This window comes from Ursus americanus, chromosome 12 (genome assembly GCF_024610735.1).
Source record: "Ursus americanus isolate L20-20 chromosome 12, mUrsAme1.1.p, whole genome shotgun sequence".
NCBI classification, from domain to species: domain Eukaryota; kingdom Metazoa; phylum Chordata; class Mammalia; order Carnivora; family Ursidae; genus Ursus; species Ursus americanus.
Window position 1 is genome coordinate 10494242 of NC_142138.1, and position 13676 is coordinate 10507917.

A 13676-nucleotide genomic window follows, 5' to 3' on the forward strand; every position below is an offset into this window, starting at 1 on the left:
GAAATTAATTCCATGTAACAAATTGAAGAGGATTACTAAAGTATGGGACTTCTGATTCTGGTAATGGGAAGCCAGGTTATTTGAACCTGTTCTCCTACTGATGACAGCTAAAATATTTGAATAGAATATAAACAAAAAATCCTAAAGGCATTGAAGTGTTAAAGAGAGAAGAGGAATTGCAGGAAAATGCCAGAGAATTAATTAAGATCAGTGTTTGAAGCTGCTTTTGCTTGAATGCCTTTCATCAGGAAGCTGTGAGATTCAATTTTGATGGCCCCCTAGAATGAAGAGGAAAGTAGTCAAAATTCAGGTCCTCCTATGATCAGAAGTTTAATAACCACTCCCCATAATAAAATGGGGGCTCTGTGGAGATAAACCCTTTGGGTAAGTGTGAACCCAAAGGAAAACTGCCCTCCTCCCTATGTCCTCTTTTCCCCACTTTCATGAGATTACAAGGAGTTGACTTGGCACTGAGCAGGACAAGGGAGAAAAAAAGAGAAGGAAAGAAATTCCCCAGAAAATTCTTTCATTGATAATTCATAAACCACAAGCTATTCCTCATTGAGATTGCTACCAAAATTCTCATTACAGGGCAGTCAAAGAAACCTCAGACCTTGAATTGAGTCTAAATTGGTTCCAGAATGATAGTTACCTAGACACTTAACAGACATAAATGTGAATTTGCTTTTGGAAGAAAGCGTTTTCTTTTGGAGGCTTTGAGAACTCTTCAAGTAATTTTCTAAGACGTGCAGTCAGAGGTAACCAGGCATTAAAGAAACAGGGCACCATAACTGAGAACCAGGATAAAGAAGGTACAGTAAAAAGTGATCTCTGAAGACCTCAGAAACTGGATTTATTGAACACAGATTTAGGCACACTTACCACGTTTGAAGAAATAAAAGACAAGCTTGGAAATATCCCAAGGGCATAGGAAACTGTGAAAAAGGACATTATAGGCATGAAAAAATAGAGTTTATAGAAAAGAAAAATAAAATAATTAAAATCAAGAAATCAGAAGATAGGTTTGATAGATTACATATAACTAAAAATGGAATTAGTGAAACTGGACTAGATTATAAATAATTATTTAGAATACACTCTAAAAATATTCTTATCTTTTAGAAAAAAGATGAAAAATTGGCAGGAAGTTAAAATAAATGGAGGATAGTGTGATAAGATATAACTGTGTTTAATTGAATTAATGGAGAAGTAGTGGTGAGAGAGAAAATAAGGCAAAAGCATTTTATTTATCTTCTCCAAAAACCAGCCTTGAGTTTCACTGATCTTTGCTGTTTGCTTTTTACTCTCTCATTTATTTCCACTCTTATCTTTGTTATTTTCTTCTCTCTACTAACTTTGGGCCTAACTTTGTTTGTTTGTCTTTTTCTTGTTCTTTGATGTGTAAAGTTAAATGTTTTTTTTTTGTTTGTTTGTTTTTGTGTGTTTTTTATTGAGATCTTTCTTGTTTCTCAGTGTAGGAGTTTATCACTATGAACTTCCCTCTTAGAACTGCTTTTGAGGCATCCTATAAATTTTGGTGTGTTGTATTTCCATTTTCATTCATCTTAAGATATTTTTTGATTTCTTTTTTTATTTCTTTGACCCATTGGTTGTTCAGTAGTGTGTTGTTTAATTTCCACATATTTGAATTTTCTAACTTTCTTCTTGTAGTTGATTTCTAGTTTTATACCATTGTGGTTGGAAAAGATGCTTGACAATTTCAGTCTTCCTAAATTTTTAAGATTTGTTTTATGGCCTACCACATCATTTATTCTGGAGAATGGTCCATGTGTACCATAGAAAAATGTATATTCTATTGCTTTTGGGTGGAGTGTTCTGTATATGTCTGTTAAGTCCATCTGGTCCAATGTTTCCTTATTGATTTTCTGTCTGAATAATCTATCTATTGAAGAAAGTAGGGTATTAAAGTTCTCTATACTATTATTGCTGTCTGTTTCTCCCTTTAGGTCTGTTGACGTTTGGTTTATATATTTGGGTGCTCCTGTGTTAGGTGCATGAATAATTATGAATGTTATGTCATCTTGTTGGATTGACCCCTTTATCATTCGATGGCTGGTTTTGAGGTTTTAAACCTGACTTAAAATAATAAGACTAAACATAATTATACTTTAATATGTATATCAACATGTGAATGTAGAGGAGAGCCAAATAATGAAGTGTTATTCTTTAGATTGAATATTTGAATCTTATGTGTAACAAATAGAAGTGGGTTTTAGTTTATCCTCTATGATGACCTTTGTCTATTATAGTCTTTGTCTTAAAATCTGTTTTACCTAACTATAGCAATTTCAGCTTTCTTCTGGTTTTCATTTGCATAGACTGTCTTTTTCCATCCCTTTACTTTTTTTTTTTTTTTTAAGATTTTACTTTTATTTGAGACAGAGAGAGAGAGAGACAGAGCACAAGCAGAGGGAGTGGCAGGCAGAGGGAGCAGCAGCCTCCTTACTGAGCAAGGAGCCCGATGTGGGACTCGATCCTAGGATCCTGGGATCATTGAGCTAAAGGCAGAGGCTTAACCGACTGAGCCACCCAGGCATCCCTCTGTCCCTTTACTTTTAATCTGTGTGTCTTTGCATCTGAAGTGAGTCTCTTATAGGCAGCATATGGATGGGTCTTGTTTTTTTATCCATTTAGCCATTCTGTCTCTTGATTGGAGAATTTAGTTCATTTACATTTAATGTAATTCTTAATAGGTTTGGACTTATTGCCATTTTGTTAATTGTTTTCTGGCTGTTTCATAGGGCAGAGGCATTATTTGAAGAGATAATGGCTACTAATTTTCTTGAACTGGCAAAGGACAGTAATCTGCAGATTGAAAAATCCCAGTGAATCCAAATTAGGATAAATAAAAAGAAACCCCACAGTGAAACCACAAAACAAAATAAAACAAAAAACAAAACAAAAGCAAAGGGAATAGTGGGGTGAGTATTAGTATTGTCTTTTTTTTTTAATTTTTTAAGATTTATTTATTTGAAAGAGAGAGAACATGAGCAGGAGGGGCAGAGGGAGAGGGAGAGGGAGAGAGAATCCCAAGCAGACTCCACACTGAGCATGGAGCCTGGCACGGGGCTGGATCTCACAACTCTGAGATCATGACCTGAGCTGAAACCAAGAGTTGGATACTCAACCAACTTTGCCACCCAGGTGCCCCTAGTATTGTCTTTATATGAAAAATATCACTAGAGGGGCGCCTGGGTGGCGCAGTCGTTAAGCATCTGCCTTCAGCTCAGGGCGTGATCCCGGCGTTCTGGGATCGAGCCCCACATCGGGCTCTTCTGCTGGGAGCCTGCTTCTTCCTCTCCCACTCCCCCTGCTTGTGTTCCCTGTCTCTCTGGCTGTCTCTCTCTGTCAAATAAATAAATAAAATCTTTAAAAAAAAAAAAAAAGAAAAAAAAGAAAAATATCACTAGAACAGAAGGTTGTAGATATTTGTTTTGTTTTTCAATGGATATTGCGTTTTGGGCTAATGTCACCTTTAGAATAGTCTTACATTCTGTTTGTAAAAAAGCAATTTAAAAATTTTTTTTTATTTAAAGTAATCTCTATGCCCAATGTGGGGCTTGAACTCACAACTCTAAGATCGAGAGTCACATGCCCCACTAAACCAGCCAGGTGCCCCAGTTTTTAAAACTTTTCAAAGCAGTTTTAAAGCAATTGTAAGCAAATTTTAAAGCAATTTTTGACAATTTAGAGATTGAGGGCCTCTGAGTTTGATTATCAACATGATTTTAAAGATTTCTATCTTAGTTTAATCCTATTTTCTTCATTTTAAAAGTAATCTTCATTTTAGTAATAATCATTTAGTAATGATTCCTACTTTTTAGTTTTGTTTCTCTAGTGGCAACTAGGCACTTTCTAATATATATGTATTTTTTTCAAGGGGAATTGCTTCTTAAATTATATACTTGATGACTTTAAAATATGAATATGTAGGAATTGATCTCTGGTAAATACAGATTTTTCTATAGAAGGCACTAAAATATAAAACTAGAATCATTGTGTGTGTGTTGTGTGTGTGTTTTTAAAGATTTATTTATTTATTTTAGACGGGTGCAGGGGAAAAGGGAGAGGGAGTGAGAATCTCAAGCAGCCTCTACACTGAGCCAGGAGCCCAATGTGGGGCTTGATCCCATGACCCCAAGGTCATGACCTGAGTTGAAACCAAGAGTTGGATGCTCAGCTACTGCACCACCCAGGCGCCTCCCCCACCTTTTTAAAAAAGTTTTATTCATTTAAGTAATCCCTATACCCAATGTGGGGCTCAAACTCATGACCTCAAGAACAAGAGTCGCATGCTTTTCTGACTGAGCCAGCCAGGTGCCCCTAAAACTAGAATCATTGTTAGAAAATGAGTTGAAGATAACTTTTAGCCTATTCATCTAAGAGTATACTATTATTTAGCTTATGAGGTCAATATGATTCAGTTCTCTCTGTTCAAACATTAAGGGACCTCTACATCAAATTAAATTAAATACATGTGATAGTATCTCTTAGTAATCGTGAGAGTGTCTGGCACATAATAGGCATTCAGATCAACAAGAGCTGTTTCCCTTTTTCCCTTAGAGAACTTTTAAAGAAAGTGGGAAATGTTAGGTTGAGTCTTAAAAACAATAAGAGATAATAATTACATGAAATTATTATATAATGAGTAAGGATAATTATAATAATAAAACAAAGATAATTAAATATAGGGAAAAGTGAGATCTTTCTGGGTATGGGAGAAAACATCATGAGCCAAATCACAGATGTTGGAATGAACATAATATGGTATATTCAGGGGCACCTGGCTGGCTTAGTCGGTAGAGCCTGTTATTCTTGATCTCAGGGTTGTGAGTTCATGCCCCACATCGGGCATGGAGCCTACTAAAAAAAAAAAAAAAAAAAGATAATATGTTTAGGGGATAGTTTGAAAAATGGGATTGGAGGGTGGCAGCTGGAGAAGAGTACAAAATAAGATTATTAGGTGAGTCCCTAATGGGAGTACCTAACATTTATGACACATGAAAAAAAATTGTTTTCCTTGAGTAGTGAATGATAAATACCTTGATAACTTTTATTTGAAAATTATTAAAAACCACATCTAGGTCTGGAGTTTTCTTTATGGGAAGGTTTTTAACCTTTTAAGATCAGTAGTTCAGTTCCTTCAGTAAATATATTACTATTTATGTTATTACTATTATTATTATTTTGACTGAGCTTTGATAATACTCTTTAAGGAATTTGTCCATTTCATATAAGTTGTTGAATTTATTGACAAAAAGTTGATCATATTATTCCCATAGTATACCTTTAAAGTAGGATCTTTGGACATGTTCTTCCTGTGATGTTGTTAATCTGTCTTCTCTCTTTTTCCCATGATCAGTAAAATAAAAGGGTTTACCAGTTTTATTGATCTTGTTGGAGTACCAGCTTTTATTTTCATTGATTTTTCTCTATTTTTTCTCTTTTCTATTTCATTCTGCTACTTTCTATTCATTCTATTTCATTCTGTTCATTTTTTAGTTAGATCAGCTATGATCCTTAATATTTCCTTTTTCTTACATTGGATTTAACTTGCTCTTTATTTTCATAGTCTATTAAGTTGGAAGCTTAGGTCATTGCTTTTAAATCTGTCCTTTTTACAAACGTAGATATTCGATGCTGTAGATTCTTTTAAAACACTGCTTGAGCAGGGGCGCCTGGGTGGCACAGTCAGTTAAGCTCCCAACTCTTGTTTTCAGCTCAAGTCATAATCTCAGGGCCATGGGATTGAACCCTGTGTCAGGGTCTGCACTCAGTACGGAGTCTCTTAAGATTTTCTCTCCCTCTCCCTGTGCCCCTCCCTGCACCATGCTCTCTCTCTCTAAAACATGAAATAAATCTTTAAACAAACAAACAAAAAACACTCTTAAGCAGCATACCAACATTTTCTTATGTCAAGCTTTTATTTTCATTTATTTTAAATTATTTTAAAATTTCCAAAAAAAGGGTTGCCTGGGTGCCTCAGTAGCTTAAGTATCTGCCTTCGGCTCAGGTCATAATCTTGGGCTCCTGGGAATGAGCCTTGTGTTGGGCTCCCTGCTCACTGCTTCTCCTGCCTTTGCTCCTCCCCACTGCTTGTGCTTTCTCTCTCTCTCTCTCAAATAAATAAATAAATAAATAAATAAATAAATAAATAAATAAATAAAATCTTAAAAAAAAAATCCCAAAAGAAAGAAAAAAGAAAGAGAGGTAAACCAGAAAACAGACTCTTATCTATAGAGAACAAACTGATGGTTACCAGAGGGGAGCTGGGTGAGGAGGATGGGTTTAATGGGTGATGGATATTAAGGAGGGCACTTATGATGAGCACTGGATGTTGTCTGTAAGTGACTAATCACTGAATTCTACATCTGAAACTAATATTACGCTGTATGTTAACTAACTGGAATCTAAATAAAAACTTGAAAAAAAATTTCCATTGTGATTTTTCTTTCACCCGTGTTGCTTAATTTTTAAGTATTTGGGCATTTTCAGATATCTTTCTGTTATTTGTTTCCATTTTAAATCTCTGTGGTCAGAGAATATGCTTTGTAGGATGTGAATACTTTTTAATTTACTGAGACTTACTTTTTGGCTCAGGATATGGTCTGTTTTGATAAATAGTCTCTGTGCACTTGAAATGAATATGGACTCTGATGTTATTGGGTAGATTGTTCTATAAATGCTAAATCACATTGATTGTTAATATTGATCAAGTCTTCTATATCCTTATTGATATTTCTGTCTGCTTGTTCTATCAGTTATTGAGGGGGGTATTAAGATCCACTAAATCTGTGGGTTTGTCTATGTTTTTCAGTTCTATCAGTTTTTGTTGCATGTATTTTGAAGCTCTGATATTAGGCATAGTAACATTTAGGATTGTTAGGTACTTGATAACTTGACCCTTTCATCATTGTGGGATAACCCTCTTCTATCCCTTGTAGTGTTCCTTGATCTTAGATCTCTTTTGTCTGATATTAACATAGACATTTCTGCTTTCTGTTGCATAGAATTAGAATAGTATGTCTTTTCCCATCCTTTTGCCTATTTCTGTCTTTATGTTTGAATTAGTTTTTTAAAATTGAGGTATAATTGGCATACACAATTATATTAGTTTCAGGTATACAACATAATGATTCAGTGTTTGCATATATTGTGAAATGATCACCACAAGTCTCGTTAACATTTGTCACCAAACATGGTTATAGATATTTTTTTTTTTTTGAGAGGCAAATGAGCATTTGTTCGGGATTAAAGAATTGCAGTGTGGGGAAGACAGATTCAAGTAAATACCCAAATAGGAGTCCCACTTGTAGGGTGAAAGCAACAGGTTTTTAGAGGAAGAGGAAGAGGGCAATTACCTGAGTTAAATAAAAGGGGAAAAAACGTTTTCTACTTATGTTTACAAGCCAAACTACTCCAGGTTATGCATTAACTGTTGACTTTTTTCCCCAGAAAGTCCATAACCATCAGTCTTATAATCAGGGTGTTTGTTCTTCTGTTGACTTCTCAAGCAATTGCTTAACATAATTACCATTTTGTCCAGAAGGTTTTAGCCAGTTCAAACAAAAGCAAGTAAGGCAGTTTCTCTACAATGCCTGCTCTAACTCTGTTTTAAAATGGTTCTAGTCCTGTCAGTTTTCCACAAGATCATGAGGCAGGTGGACTTATTTTCTTATGATGATAATTTTTAAGACCTTTTAAGATTTATAGTCTTAGCAGTTTTTGAATATGCAATACAGTATTATTGACTATAGTCACCATGCTGTACATTACATCTCCACGACTTTTTTAAAAGATTTTATTTTTAAGTAACGTCTACACCCAACATGGGGCCCGAACTCACAACCCTGAGATTAAGAGTTGTGTGGTGTACTGACTGAGCTAGCCAGGCACTGCCTCATGGCTTTTTTATTTTATAACTGGGAGTTTGTACATTTTGACTCCCTTCATCTATTTTGTCTACCTTCTGCCCCCCTGTCTCTGACAACTACTGGTCTGTTTTCCGTATCTATGAGCTTAATTAATTAATTCATTTTTAAAGATTTATTTATTTGAGAGAGAGGAAGCATGCACACGTGTGTGAGTGGTAGGGAGGGGCAGAGGAAGAGGGAGAGACTCAAGCAGACTCCCTGCTGAATGTGGAGCCCAACACAGGGCCCAATCTCATGACCCTGCGATCATGACCTGAACTGAAATCAAGAGTCAGATGCTTAAACCACTGAGCCACCCAGATGCCCCTTATTTATTTTTTTAGATTCCACATATAAATGATATCATATGGTATTTGTCATTGTCTGACTTATTGCACTTAGCATAATGTCTCAAGGTCTACCCATGTTACCATAAATCACAAGATTTCATTCCTCTTCTTATTTTTTTCTAAGTTATCTCTACACACAATATAGGGCTTGAATTCACAACCCTGAGATCATGCTCTACTAACTGAGCCAGCCAGGTGCTCCAAGATTTCATTCTTTTTCATGGCCAAATAATATTCCATTATGTATATATTATATATTATACACACACACACACATGTATGCCCCCTGTATTTTCTTTTTTTTTTTAATTTTTAAAAATTTATTTGAGAGAGAGAGAGAGAGATAGTGGGGGGAGGGACAGAGGGAGAGGAGAGAGAATCTTAAGCAGACTCCCTGCTCAGCATGGAGCCCACTATGGGACTCGATCTCATGACCCTGAGATCATGACCCGGAGGTCATGACCTGAGCGGAAACCAAGAGTCAGACACTTAACTGACTGTGCCACCCAGGTGCCCCCACCCTGCATTTTCTTTATCCATTTATCCATTGGTGGGCATTTAGATTGTTTCCATATCTTGGCTGTTGTAAATAATGCTTCAGTGAATGACATGGGGATGCATATATTTTTTAGAGTTAGTGTTTTTGTTTTCTTTAGGTAAATACACAGAATTGGAATTGTTGAATCATATGGTAGTTTTTAAAAATTTTTTTGAGAAACTGCCATACTATTTTTCTTAGTGGCTGAGATTTACATGAGCACTGATAGAGCATTAAAGTTCCCTTTTCTCTACATCCTCACTTGTTATTTCTCGTCTTTTTGATAATAGCCATTCTAACAGGTGTTAGGTGATATTTCACTGTGGTTTTTGAATTAGATTTTTGTAGGCAACATATAGTTGGGTCTTGCTTTTTAGCAATATAGCAAGTTCTGCCTTTTAATTGGGCTTTTTGTGTCTTTTCATTTAGTATGGTTATTGATATATAGGGCTTAAATTAGTGGTTAGCTGAAACTGATACCTACTGGCTCATACTAGCTTGCAAGATTTGATAGTGCACATCTCTTCTCATCTTTGCTTTCGGTGATTTAAATTAGTTGTGGTGGGAGCATTTACACAACAAAAATTGGTAAATATGTCAGTTGGGTCTCTTCCACCCTTGTGAGCTTGTTATTAAGCATTTACTAGGACAACACTGGTTTAAATCTACTATTTTGCTACTTGTTTTCTTTTTGTTTAATATTCTCTTTGTTCTTTTTTTCTCTTTGTCTTCTGTGGAGATTTTTTTTTTTTTTTTGGTAATTTCACTTTAGTTGTTTTATAAGCTTATTAACTATATCTCTGGTGTTTTGTCTTGCTTTTAGAATTTATAATATATATCCTCTTTTTTCCTTTTTTCAACAAATATCTTTATCATTCTTTTCTCAAGCAGAATATTTTTAGTCTCAAGATATAGTAAATACAATAATTTAACTTTTTGAAAGATGTTTTTATTTTAATCATCTGATGTTTATCATGACAAGTGCACTCCTTAATTCTTATCACCTATTTCACCCATCCCCCCCACAGACCTCCCCTCTGGTAACCATAAGTTTGTTCTCTACAGTTAAGAATCTGTTCCTTGATTTGTCTCTCTCTCTTTTTCCCTTTGCTCCTCTGTTTTGTTTCCTCAATTCCACATGAGTGAAATCCTATGGTTTTTCTCTGACTGACTTATTTCACTTAGGACTATACTTTCTATCTCCATCCATGTCATTGCAAATAGCAATATTTCATTCTTTTTTTTATCACCAAATGATATTCTAGCGTGTGTGTGTGTGTATCAAATTTTCCTTATCTATCCATCAGTCGATGGGCACTTGGGCTCTTTCCATATCTTAGCTATTGTAAACAGTGCAGCTATAAACATAGGGGTGCATGTATCCCTTTGGATTAGTGTTTTTGTATTCTTTGGATAAATTCCCAGTAGTGTTGGATCATAAAGTAGGTTTTATTTTTAACTTTTTGAGAAACTTCCATACTGTTTTCCACAGTGACTGCACCAGTTTGAATTCCCATGCAACAGAGCAAGAGGATTGCTTTTTCTCCACATCCTCACCAACACTTATGGTTTCTTGTGTTTTTGATTTTAGCCATTCTTACAGGTGTGAGGTGGTATCTCATTGTAGTTTTAATTTGCATTTCGCTGATGGTAAGTGGTTGTGATTATCTTCTCATCTGTCTGTTGGCCATCTGTATGTCTTCCTTGGAGAAATGTCTGTTTATGTCTTTTGCCCGTTTTTTCATTGGATTATTTGGTTTTTGGGTGTTGAGTTTTATAAGTTCTTTATATATTTTGGATATTGACCCTTTATCGGATATGATATTTGCAAATATATTCTCCCATTCCATAGGTTGCCTTTTAGTTTCGTTGATTGTTTTCTTTCTTTCTTTTTTTTTTTTTTTTGCTATGCTTTTGTTTCCTTGTCTCAGGGGACCTTTCTAGAAAAAACGTTGCTGCAGCTGATGTTGCAGAAATTACTGCCTGTGCTCTTTCCTAGGATTTTAATGGTTTCAGGTCACACACTTAGGTCTTTAATCTGCTTTGAGTTTATTTTTGTATATGGTGTAAGAAAGTGGTCCAGTTCCATTCTTTTGCATGTTGCTGTCCAGTTTTCCCAATACTATTTGTTGAAGAGACTGTCTTTTTCCCATTGGATATTCTTTCCTGATTTGTCAAAGATTAATTGACCATATAATTGTGGGTTTATTTCTGGATTTTCTATTCTGCTCTATTGATCTATGTGTCTATTTTTGTGGCAGTATCATACTATTTTGATAACTACAGTTTTGTAGTGTAACTTGAAGTCCAGGATTGTGATGCCTCCAGTTTTGCTTTTCTTTTTCAAGACTGCTTTGGCTATTTGGAGTCTTTTATGGTTGCATTCAAATTTTAGGATTGTTTGTTCTAGCCCTGTGGAAAATGCTGGTGGTATTTTGACAGGGGTTGCATTAATATGTAGATTGCTTTGGGTAGAGTAGACATTTTAACAATATTTGTTCTTCCAATCCGTGAGCATGGAATGTCCTTACATTTTTTTTTTTAAGATTTTATTTATTTATTTGAGAGAGAGAGGAGGAGGAGCAGAGGGAAAAGGACAAGCAGAGTCAGAGTTGAGCATGGAGCCCAATGCAGGGCTTGATCTCATGACTGTGAGCTGAAATCAAGAGTTGGACACTTAATTGATTGAGCCACTCAGCTGCCCCATGTCTTTCCATGTCTTTGTGTCATCTTAAATTTCTTTCATCAGTGTCTTATAGTTTTCAGAGTACAGATCTTTTACCTCTTTGGTTAGGTTTATTCCTAGGTATGTTATTATTTTTGGTGCAATTGTAAATGGGATTGTTTTCTCAATTTCTCTTTCTGTTGCTTCATTATTGGTATAAAGAAATGCAACAGATTTCTGTATGTTGATTTTGTATCCTTGACTTTACTGAATTCATTTATCAGTTCTAGCAGTTTTTTGGTGGAGTCTTTTTGGTTTTCAATAGATAGTGTCGTGTCATCTGCAAATAGTGAAAGTGTTACTTTTGCCTTACTGATATGGATTCCTTTTATTTCTTTTTGTTGGCTGATTGCTGTGGCCAGCACTTTCCAGTACTATGTTGAATAGAAGTGGTGAGTGTAGACGTCAGTGTTTTCTTCCTGACCTGAGGGGAAAGGCTTTCCGTTTTTCCCCAATGAGAATGATGTTAGCTATGGGTTTTTCATATATGACTTTTACTATGTTGAGGTATATTCCCTCTTAACCTACTTTGTTGAAGGTTTTTGTCATAAATGGATGTTGTACTTTGTCAAATGTTTTCTCTGCATCTATTGAAATGATTATTATCGTTCATATCCTTTCTCTTAAATTGATGTGATGTGTCATGTTGATTGATTTGTGGGTATATATTTTTTAAAATAATTTTTATTTTGTTATATTAGTTACCATACAGTACATCCCCAGTTTTTTATGCAATGTTCCATGATTCATTATTTGCATATAACACCCAGTGCACCATGCAATATGTGCCCTCCTTAATACCCATCACCGGCCTATCCCAATCCCCCACTTCCCTCCCCTCTGAAGCCCTCAGTTTGTTTCTCAGAGTCCACACTCTCTCATGGTCTATTCCCCCTTCTGTTTACCCCCCCTTCATTCTTCCCTTCCTTCTCCTACTGATTTTCCTATTTCTTATGTTCCATAAATGAGTGAAACCATATGATAATTGTCTTTCTCTGCTTGACTTACTTCACTTAGCATAATCTCCTCCAGTCCCATCCATGTTGCTGCAAATGTTGTGTAATCGTTCTTTCTGATGGCTGAGTAATATTCCATTGTATATATGGACCACATCTTCTTAATCCAGTCATCTGTTGAAAGGCATCTCGGCTCCTTCCACAATTTAGCTATTGTGGACAATGCTGCTATGAGCATTGGGTTGCATATGGCCCTTCTCTTCACTACATCTGTATCTTTGGGGTAAATACCCAGTAGTGCAATTGCTGGATCATAGGGTAGCTCAATTTTTAACTTTTTAAGGGACCTCCACACTGTTTTCCAAAGTGGCTGTACCAACTTGCATTCCCACCAACAGTGTAAGAGGGATCCTCTTTCTCCACATCCTCTCCAACATTTGGTATTTCCTGCCTTGTCAATTTTTGCCATTCTAACGCATAAGGTGGTATCTCAGTGTGGTTTTGATTTGAATTTCCCTGATGGCTAATAATTTTGAACATTTTTTCATGTGCCTGTTAGCCATTTGTATGTCTTCATTGGAAAAGTGTCTGTTCATATCTTCTGCCCATTTTTTGATTTGTTTATTTGTTTCTCGTGTATTGAGTTTGAGAAGTTCTTTGTAGATCTTGGATACCAGTCTTTTATCTGTAGTGTCATTTGCAAATATCTTCTCCCATTCCATGGGCTGCCTCTTAGTTTTTTTTTACTGTTTCCTTGGCTGTGCAGAAGCTTTTTATCTTGATGAAGTCCCACGAGTTCATTTTTTCTTTTGTTTCTCTTGCCTTTGGAGATGTGTCATGAAAAAAGTTGCTGTGGCCGATGTCAAAGAGGTTGCTGCCTGTGTTCTCCTCTAGGATTTGGTGGATTCCTTTTTTTTTTTTTTTTTTTTTTTAAGATTTTATTTATTTATGTGACAGAGAGACAGCCAGCGAGAGAGGGAACAGAGCAGGCAAGTGAGAGAGGAAGAAGCAGGCTCCCAGCAGAGGAGCCCGATGTGGGACTCGATCCCGGAACGCCGGGATCACGCCCTGAGCCGAAGGCAGACGCTTTAACGACTGCGCTACCCAGGCGCCCAGGATTTGGTGGATTCCTGTCTCACATCGAGGTCTTTCATCCATTTGGAGTTTATCTTT

General features: G+C 36.0%; 1 protein-coding gene across 1 annotated transcript in view; it reads left to right on the plus strand.

Annotated features, from left to right (window-relative positions):
- Positions 1-13676, plus strand: part of SCP2 (sterol carrier protein 2) — a 115189-nt gene that overhangs the window by 14809 nt on the left and 86704 nt on the right. The window lies entirely within an intron of this gene.